Source organism: Lygodium microphyllum, chromosome 23 (assembly GCF_053477565.2).
Source record: "Lygodium microphyllum isolate KBCC chromosome 23, Lygodium_microphyllum_v1.1.10, whole genome shotgun sequence".
In the NCBI taxonomy this organism is placed as follows: Eukaryota; Viridiplantae; Streptophyta; class Polypodiopsida; order Schizaeales; family Lygodiaceae; genus Lygodium; species Lygodium microphyllum.
In genome coordinates this window covers 78,624,416-78,633,553 of record NC_141157.1, presented here as the reverse complement: position 1 = coordinate 78,633,553, position 9,138 = coordinate 78,624,416, and the positions used below count along the sequence as shown (strand labels likewise).

The window sequence follows — 9,138 nt, the reverse complement described above, 5'->3', positions numbered from 1 at the left end:
CTAAACAGGAGCTTCTATTAGATGAAAACATGCAATCCACTACTCCAGGCATAAGTCAGTGTGGGTACGAATTCAACCCATACTACTCTGGCAACACTTAAAACTTCATAGCAATTCAAGTCAACTCCAATTTTCACTGCACATATATGTTAAATCCAAACACCAACTTCCACTAAATGGAAACACATAATGTACTACTCCAAGGCATAAGCTAGCTGGATAAATTCAACCCATTCTCCTTACCTAGAAAAGCCTATCCCTACGAAGTCAATTAAGCAATTTGCCACTGAAAGACCAGATATTAAAACCATTCTCAATTTGATGTACATATGTGATTGACCTTGACACAAACTTGATTACAAGTAAATGCAAATGATTATAGATCACACTACTTAGAAGTAAATGGTAACTATTCTATAGTGTACTATATTTTCCTATATCCTTTGAACCAAAACCATGAGAGTTCTAAAAATCATTACCTTCCTATTGGATCCCAATCTACATCTATGGCCATGAAGTGGTGAGCTATGACGATTGTTTCCAATTCATCAGCATTGTAGAAATCTAACTGCCCATTGTATGCCTTTAGTCCAACCAAAACAATAAATTGCCCAATTGGAGACCAATAAAGGAAATTTGCGTGCTTACCCTTCAAATTTTCGACTTTGTTACTCGCCCCACATTGTTTGGACTTTTCATAGAGTAGAGTGTAACATCTTGTCTAGGTCCATCTCCACGAATGATGGCAAATCTGTGACCTTTAGGCTCCCCTGCAAATGCAATAATTTTTTCATTTTTTCTTTCTAGTTCCAAAACCATGGAATTGGAATGTCTCTCTCCTAGATTCAGAGCAATTCAAATCCAGTGTATGTACTCTTTTTTCGTGTACCTATCTACTTTCATGACCAAATAATCCCAATGCTTTGCTAGTACATTTTACAATCACTACCACTGAATAAGTCCTTTTGTATGAGCTCCTCCCTATTGGGGATCTACACTAGACTTACTTGTCAAACTATGCAAGAACCAATTAAAGCAGCAAGTCCAGTCGAGACACTCCAAAAATACACTATTGTGAATGATAGAGATAAAGGGGGTTACCCTGCTCAACACAGTAGCAAGAATGAGCTAGAAGAAAAAAATGATGCACAACACAAAAAAATACCATTCATAATAGGAAGGCACAACAACAATTACAACTTCTAGAAACAATGCATCTTATGAAAGTTTAGCATAAGGCCAAATGCACTCACTCTAATAGGTTTATTTCCTCCATTTCCTTCAAGAACAAATAAAGCCATGATAGAGTCTATGGGGGACCAACTAAAGAGCATGACATTGTCTACTATCAAGGATTTCTTATCAAGAAGATTCATGGTCTCAGTCTCATACACGTTGATTGCATTCTTGCCTATTAGAGCAAAATACTTGTCATCTCTATATGCACCAGCATGAAAGCATCCATTAATCTCAATTAACTTAAACTTATAAGAGAGAAACAAAGAATAAATAGAGAATAATTATACTTGAACACTAGCTAAGAGACACCTACCACACCCCCTAATCCACTAGTTACAAAATCATCTACACTTTCCTAGCCCTCACATCATAATAAATTAAGTATCATCCTCTAGATAAACATATATAGACATCAATAGATACTTGTGCAGGTAGTTTTCCAAAGAATAAATAAAATTCATCAATAACCTATGTATCTCTAGGGTTGCTTAGTTCATGACTACTATATGTCACAATCTATTTGTCTCTTAGAGAGAAGTTAATCAGTCTAACCTAAAAGAGTAGATCATAGAATTGATACAAGAGCCATCATTCATATTTAGCAACATTCCCAACTTACAAACCATAAACGAGAGAAGTTGAGCCATATCTAAGGATGAATGTATCACATTATTTGGCGCACCACCCCATATAGCTACACGTTGTTTATGAATTGTGGAAAGGTAAGACCCAAAGGGAGCTACAACTATCTAAACTACAGAAAATTCAACTTACAGAACAGTGATAAACAAGGTCAAGTTTCCCTGATCTAGCATCATTCCAATAAACTTTAATCTCTAATCCAAAGCAAACAAAAAATTGGTCTCGGCCTTGTTTATCTGTCACCCAAGTTAAAAGATTTTCCTAAATACACGTAAATCATGATGAGATCATACCTAAGTAGTCTAGAATGGTATAGATGCACCTGCAAGAGTAGCTACATGCATACCCCAAGACTATAAGGTGTGACTTTTGGTGGTGCCCATTTGTTTGACACTTTCATATACTTGTCAAATTCATCAAACATGTTGATTGCAAAAACATGGGACTTATCCAAATTGTAGCCATTAGTTTGTTCTCTAGCTATTTGAGACTCTTGAATGCATGAAAATTATATAAAGTATAAGTTCAAAGACCAAATGCATGATCCAAACCTGGACTTCTATGTATACCACACAAACAGAAATCAAACAATGATTCACAAGTTGGCATTCTGTAACGTGTCCACCTGTTATCTTCAGGACACATCTTAGCAGTCCATCGGAAAGGATGTCTAGAAATCTCCGCCCGGCACTCCCATGGAATGTTACGGGGTTTGCGATCTAGGGCTTTCCGCGTCTACCACGTAGCGGAAGTATTTCGGCTATTCCCACTTAGGACCGACCTGAATTAGGGATTTCCCTATTGGTCATTTCCTAACGGCAACTAGCGTCGAACTTGAGCGAACTACTTTACGTAGAAACGCCATGTCCGAAGTGGATTCACGCTGCACTTGGTTCAAGGAGAATGGGAAACAAGAGGCATGTGAAGCTCAACCTCTTTGCCATAAGGCATAGTCCCATTCCGTTCCCCTAAAACAATATAAATCGGGATCATCTATAACTTAGACTCTAGGTCAACGCTCTTGCTGTTCGTGTTCTTTGAATGATCTTCCTGTTGTCCATCGTGATTGAGAAAAGTTCCTGGCCAACCGGGACCACCCATTTGTAGGACAGACCTATGGCCACATCCTCTGTACTTTCCTTAGGTTATTTTAGTTATTTAATTACCTAACACATTTAGTTGGACATGTGTCAATTAGCCTCCTTAATTAACCCGTTAGGCATTGGTTCCTTCACGTAATCATAGCACTTGATATAGAAAAACAATGTCAAACAAGTTCATTTTTCAATAGCTTATCATATTTATATTTCAAAATACATAAAGTCCAGCCCGTAGGCTTACCCATAATCCGCCCAAAGGCTATCCAACAATCGACAGGGATCACTAATCCAAGATTTTGCCCGTAGACTAGTATGCGGGCCTCGAGATCCAATCCCGAGTCATGTTAGCCTCTTGTGCAGGGCCTGGAAATCGAGGGATTTATGGCCAGAGCCCCCCCTGGCACCCAAGCGTCCTCTTACTCCAAGTAGCGCTCAACGGAGAGACCTCTCGTGGCGGGTTCGGTCCACCTTCCCAGCGCACTTAACAACCCTCTTGGTTAGGGTCAGGCAGGCAGTCAGGGGTAACTGAAGCTGCCTCTCCCTTCAGGCCTTCAACCTGAAGCATTAGATATCTATTTATCCTTTAATTCTTTGAGCAAACAAAGCAAAACAATGCTCTTAAAACTATTACAAGCACAGACAATTTCATTGGTCGTTATTTTTGGCCAACTACTAAGGAGTGAATCCTTCTTTTCAAATGCATCCAGCACTCGATCCGGGATCAATTGCGACTTGGCAAGATCTCCAAGGGTTTGTTTGTTAACCCTATATCTTGGGTTAGGGCCGTACCCTATTAACCCGACTTAGTCAATACCTTAAGTTCATATATTATTCCAATTTATAGATGGGTCCTTTGCTTCCAAGCAAATATCTAATCCCCATATCTTGGTCACTTTACCCAAGAAAGGTACTATATCAGGACTTTTCATCCTCTTGCAAGATAAACTTACGTAAGAATCTACCAATTCTCATTTCGAGGAATTGGCCATTCCCTTGTGATCAAATCACAAGATCATGCAACTCTACAACTTGTTGCACAAGTGTTGCATCAATTATGGGACTATTTACCCATCAAATGGAGTCACGAAACAATCTGTTCCTGATTGCATTAGGCTGACATTGTCAGTCCTAGGGTTTCGAGTTTCATTTTCTTAGCGAGAGATTCTTAGGAAAACCCTAGATCACTTCTCGCAAGTATGTCCTACTATCCCTACATTCAGTGAATGTGGGCAAGTATTTAAGGTATAGGAGTTTTTTGGCAATACGTGCGACTAGATAAATGTCTTCACTATGCTAACCCTAGTTAGTTCCTTGGGATACGTTGCATTGAATTGACCCTTTTCTAAATGAGTACTACACGGTTTTAGGTGTTTAGGTTTATACCAATTTAACCTGTCTATTCTTGAAGACAATTACTCTATCATTTCCATATCCACATGAGTCATTGTCTACACGTAAGTTGAATTTCAAACCCTAACTTTTCGGTTTAAGATCAAGCATAGGTTAGGCTATAGGCTATAGGATAATTCCAATTAATCATTCTATAACATGCAAACAATATTCATGCTAAAACATGCAGCCTTTTACTACTTTCATTTTCGAATGAATTTGTCGTATGCAGAACTTACACACCCTTCTGTTAAATTAAGTTTTTAGACCACTTGCCTAGTTAAATCTTCTTCATGTAATCCTAGCAATTTCCTACGATTGCTAATAACTTTATTTAAGAATCATTTCAAAAAAATATTCAATAATGCAATATGTGATTTATTCCTTCCATGCTTAATCGGAGTGTACTTTCATAATTCTGTTTTGTAAATATGGACATTAATCTAATTTCAATTCATTTCAAGGCACAAAAACTACTTGCTAGAAATGCATATCAATCTTTTGCTCACTTTATTTTGTTTGTTTTATTGAAAATACTAATGGCTAAACTCTTCTGTCGTGAGCTAGTTCTTTTAAATTAACCAAAGTATTTAAGACAAAAAATACATCCTATCTCCAAAAATCATCCACGCACGATTGAATTATAACAATGTAAGATAAAAATTAGGAAGAAAAATCCAGACTTGTGGTGAGATGTCCACGTGGATGTTAGGAGACAATCCTCCTGCGGTTGCGCCTTTTGTGCCTTCTTAGGGGCCATTGTGAATTCCACCTTTTTGCCTTGGACGTAGAGTTATGATCTTGTCCGTCTCTTCGTACGCGAAACTCCCTTTATGAATCGGCTTTAGAAGGCCTTAAAGACTTGTGGGAGTTGCAATAGGAATGATGGTTTTTTTTAAAAACGGGTTATGGTAAGCTTTATGGGAGATGCATGGAAAGAAAAATCCACAGAAATGGAGTTTAAAAACATGGCTTTTTGGAACACAGGGTCCTAAATTCTGGAGTGAGACTGGGGGAAAGGAAGTGTAAGGGCCCGCTTGTGAAGGGGTTAAATCCCGGGGAGGGGGTTTTAAAACCTTTCAAGGTAAGGCTTAGTAAAGCCATGGGAAAGGGCTTAGTGGCTTTCTACAAGGTCTACTGAGACCCCACAGAAAAAGGGAAGCAAGGGGTGTATAAGCCCTTGCAAGGAGAATTTTATGTGGGGGGGTTTTACCAAGCCCACATGGACAAGGGCTAAGAGGACCCACAAAGAGGAATGGGGGTGTAATATGGAAGGGGGCTTAGGAGGCCCAACCTTGGAAGCTTCTAAAGCTTCTGGAGCTTTCAGAAGCCCACATGGAAGGAGGTCAAGTGGGATTTTTGACTGGTGGCAGCGACAACGTGTCAGCTCCTCTCCCTCTCACGGCGGCGTCGACAGTCTTCCCCTCCTTCATGACTGTAGTGCTTCATTGCAACTTCGGCAGTTTGATCCTCTTCCTCTCTCCACACCAACACTCCCCTTCTCGGCTGGCGGTGATGTGGGCCTCTCCCAACTCATGGCAGCGCAACGTCTTGTCCCCCCCTCTTGACGGCCAACATCAACCCTCTCACTCCACGGCAGCGACCAACGGCAGCATCAGAGTTCTCGACTCTCCCTCCTTTTTCCAAAGCTCCCATAGCCATGGTTTGGTAATAAGTGTTGTTTGCCTAAGCTCTTGTCTAGTGAGGTAGTCCAATCTTCTACCAAATCTTGTTCCCCTATTTCCTCTCTTCTCTTCTTGTACTAGCTTCTCCCTATATATTCTCATTCCAAAGTCATTAAGCTTTGATATACTATTGCAATGACTACAAGAGAAGTCTTTGAATGGTTGCCCATTGGTTGAAGCACATTGACAATCAACATAACAAAAGCAACCATCTATTTGAAAACATGTTCTTCCATCATCCAGACTTGCCCTAGTAAAAAGTTATGCGAACCAAAGTTTACCGCCACATTGATCATCTAATAAAGGTCTCACATTGATTTTCTTCTTATTCACTTCAATAATGTGGCTATATAAACCTCAACATAATAAGTTTAAACTTTTCAATGGATTTCTATTATCCTCATGGTCATTAGGAGATAGGGGGTGATGAATCACCTTCCGTTGGGCTCCCCACCTTTGTAGAAAACAAAAAGTTTCTTTGCTTTCGATCATGTGTCGCTCCCTTTCGAGGACGTCCTTGCAAGCCTATAAGTAATGGCTTGGATTTGTCAACCTCCTTTGAAAACACCTTTGTGTGTAAGATTGTCTTTGTTTGTTCAGTCAAATTAGTATATAAATCGAACCTTGAAGGGCACAAATGTAACCATGTGTCATCGTACTTGCATCTTACACAAGCAAAGATTTGGTCTTTGAAGTCATGTAATGCAACTGAAATGACTTCAAAATCTCAATGAATTGAGCACTAAGTAGTGATGGAGGATGGCTTTTTCAGATTTTTAGCTATCTCTTCCTCTTTCTTCTCACTAATTAATGATGGAGAGCAATAACACCATAAGAACTGCATGTAAAAACAGGCCACACTTAAAACTCAATAGCAATAATTCATGTTAGCTCCAATTTTCATTGTATATAACTATTACTTCCAAATACTTAAAAGTAGCTAAGAGACACCTACCACACCCCCTTATCCACCAGTTGCAAAATCATACTTAAAACTAGCTAAGAGACACCTACCACAAAGAATAAATAGAGAATAATTATACTTGAACACTAGCTAAGAGACACCTACCACACCCCCTAATCCATCACTTGCAAAATCATCTACACTTTCCTTAAATTCTCTAAGCACTTTCCTAGCCCTCACATCATAATAAATTAAGTATTACCCTCTAGATAAACATATCTAGACATTAGTAAACACTTGTGCAGGTAGTTTTCCAAAGAATAAATAAAATTCATCAATAAACATCATATTGGGGAATATGGGAATTTCCCATAAGTTTGGGACACGTGGTCAAATCTTTGGATTTTCATAACTTGAACACTATAACTCCAAATTGAGCGCTCTATAGCTCAATAGATTCCATTTTTCAAGCGCTTTCCAATGATAGGTTAGATCATATGGTTTTGAGAAACTTATGGGCATGTTATCTGGGTGCCACCTTTTTAGTATTCAAAAAATGGGAATTGGGAGATTCCCAAACTCACTAATATTGTGTTAATAACCTATGTATCTCTAGGGTTGCTTAGTTCATGACTACTATATGTCACAATATATTTCTCTCTTAGAGAGAAGTTAATCAGTCTAACCTAAAAGAGTAGATCATAGAATTGATACAAGTGCCAGCATTCATATTTAGCAACATTCCCAAATTACAAACCATAAACTAGAGAAGATGAGCCATACCTAAGGATGAATGTATCACATTATTTGGCACACCACCCCATATAGCTGCACGTTGTTTATGAATTGTGGAAAGGTAAGACCCAAGGGGAGCTACAACTATCTAAACTACAGAAAATTCAACTTACAGAACAGTGGTAAACAAGGTCAAGTTTCCCTAATCTAGCATCATTCCAATAAACTTAAATCTCTAATCCAAACCAAACAAGAAACTCGTCTCAGCCTTGTTTATCCGTCACCCAAGTTAAAATATTTTCCTGAATACACGTAAATCATGATGAGATCATACCTAAGTAGTCTAGAATGGTATAGATGCACCTGCAAGAGTAGCTACATGCATACCCCAAGACTATAAGGTTTGACTTTCGGTGGTGCCCATTTGTTTGACACTTTTATATACTTGTCAAATTCATCAAACACATTGATTGCAAAAACATGGGACTTATCCAATTTGTCGCCATTAGTTTGTTCTCTAGCTATTTGAGACTCTTGAATGCATGAAAATTATATAAATTATAAGTTTAAAGACCAAATGCGTGATCCAAACTTGGACTTCTATGTATACCACACAAACAGAAATCAAACAATGATCCACAAGTTGGCATTCACATCTAAAAGTCCACCTAGACCTGAGGCATTGTGTACTCTATAAAAGCATAGCCTTTAGTCTTTTCAATTTCTTCATCCTTGGGCACCCAAAGGCTATGCTCTCTAATAACTCTAATTTTACCAAATATCTTCTAAACCACACCCTCAAGCTTCTCATACTTTTTTGGAAACATTCGCATCAAGTAAATGGTAGGCACACACACCTCTGGATCCCAAAATCTTCACGGGGTTGGGGGGTAAAACATAATGTTTTCGAGGTTGACTTGGGAGAAGTCGATCTTAAGATGGATGCCATCCCTCTGTAGGTCAAGGGCAACGTGATGGGGAGCTTGCGGTGACTCGGTGAGCTGTGCCATAGCCATGAGCTCAAAGGAAGAATAGAGAGAGGGGGACTATAAGTCTTCCAACCCAATCCTTATACAGAGAGAAATTCTGAGAAAGAAGAGTTTGAAGCTTGGCTCTCTCATCAAGTTTGGATTTTCTCATTCTTCATGTTCCTTTTTTTCTCTCGATTTTCATAATAGAAAAATTATGTGTGAGGCAGTTTTAGTCATGATGCATGGGAAGACCAAATTTCTTGACGCCTGTTCAGACCTTGGCAATGGTATTGGTTGAGATATCTGACCACTTCTCCATGTTTACTAGTAATCTCTAGGTGTTTTCGGTGAGCCTTGTTAATATTCTATAATAATTTTTTTAATTAGAAAGAACCTTTGGAATGGGAGACATGTTTCATTCCAAGCCTTCCTTGCAAATGTATTTATGACAGCCATGTGTCGACTTGCATGCC

General features: G+C 38.9%; 1 pseudogene; it reads right to left on the bottom strand.

Moving 5' to 3' along the window:
* Positions 1 to 267: 267 nt before the first annotated feature.
* LOC148016372 (eukaryotic translation initiation factor 3 subunit B-like) lies at positions 268 to 8,527 on the bottom strand (annotated as a pseudogene).
* Positions 8,528 to 9,138: the final 611 nt, after the last annotated feature.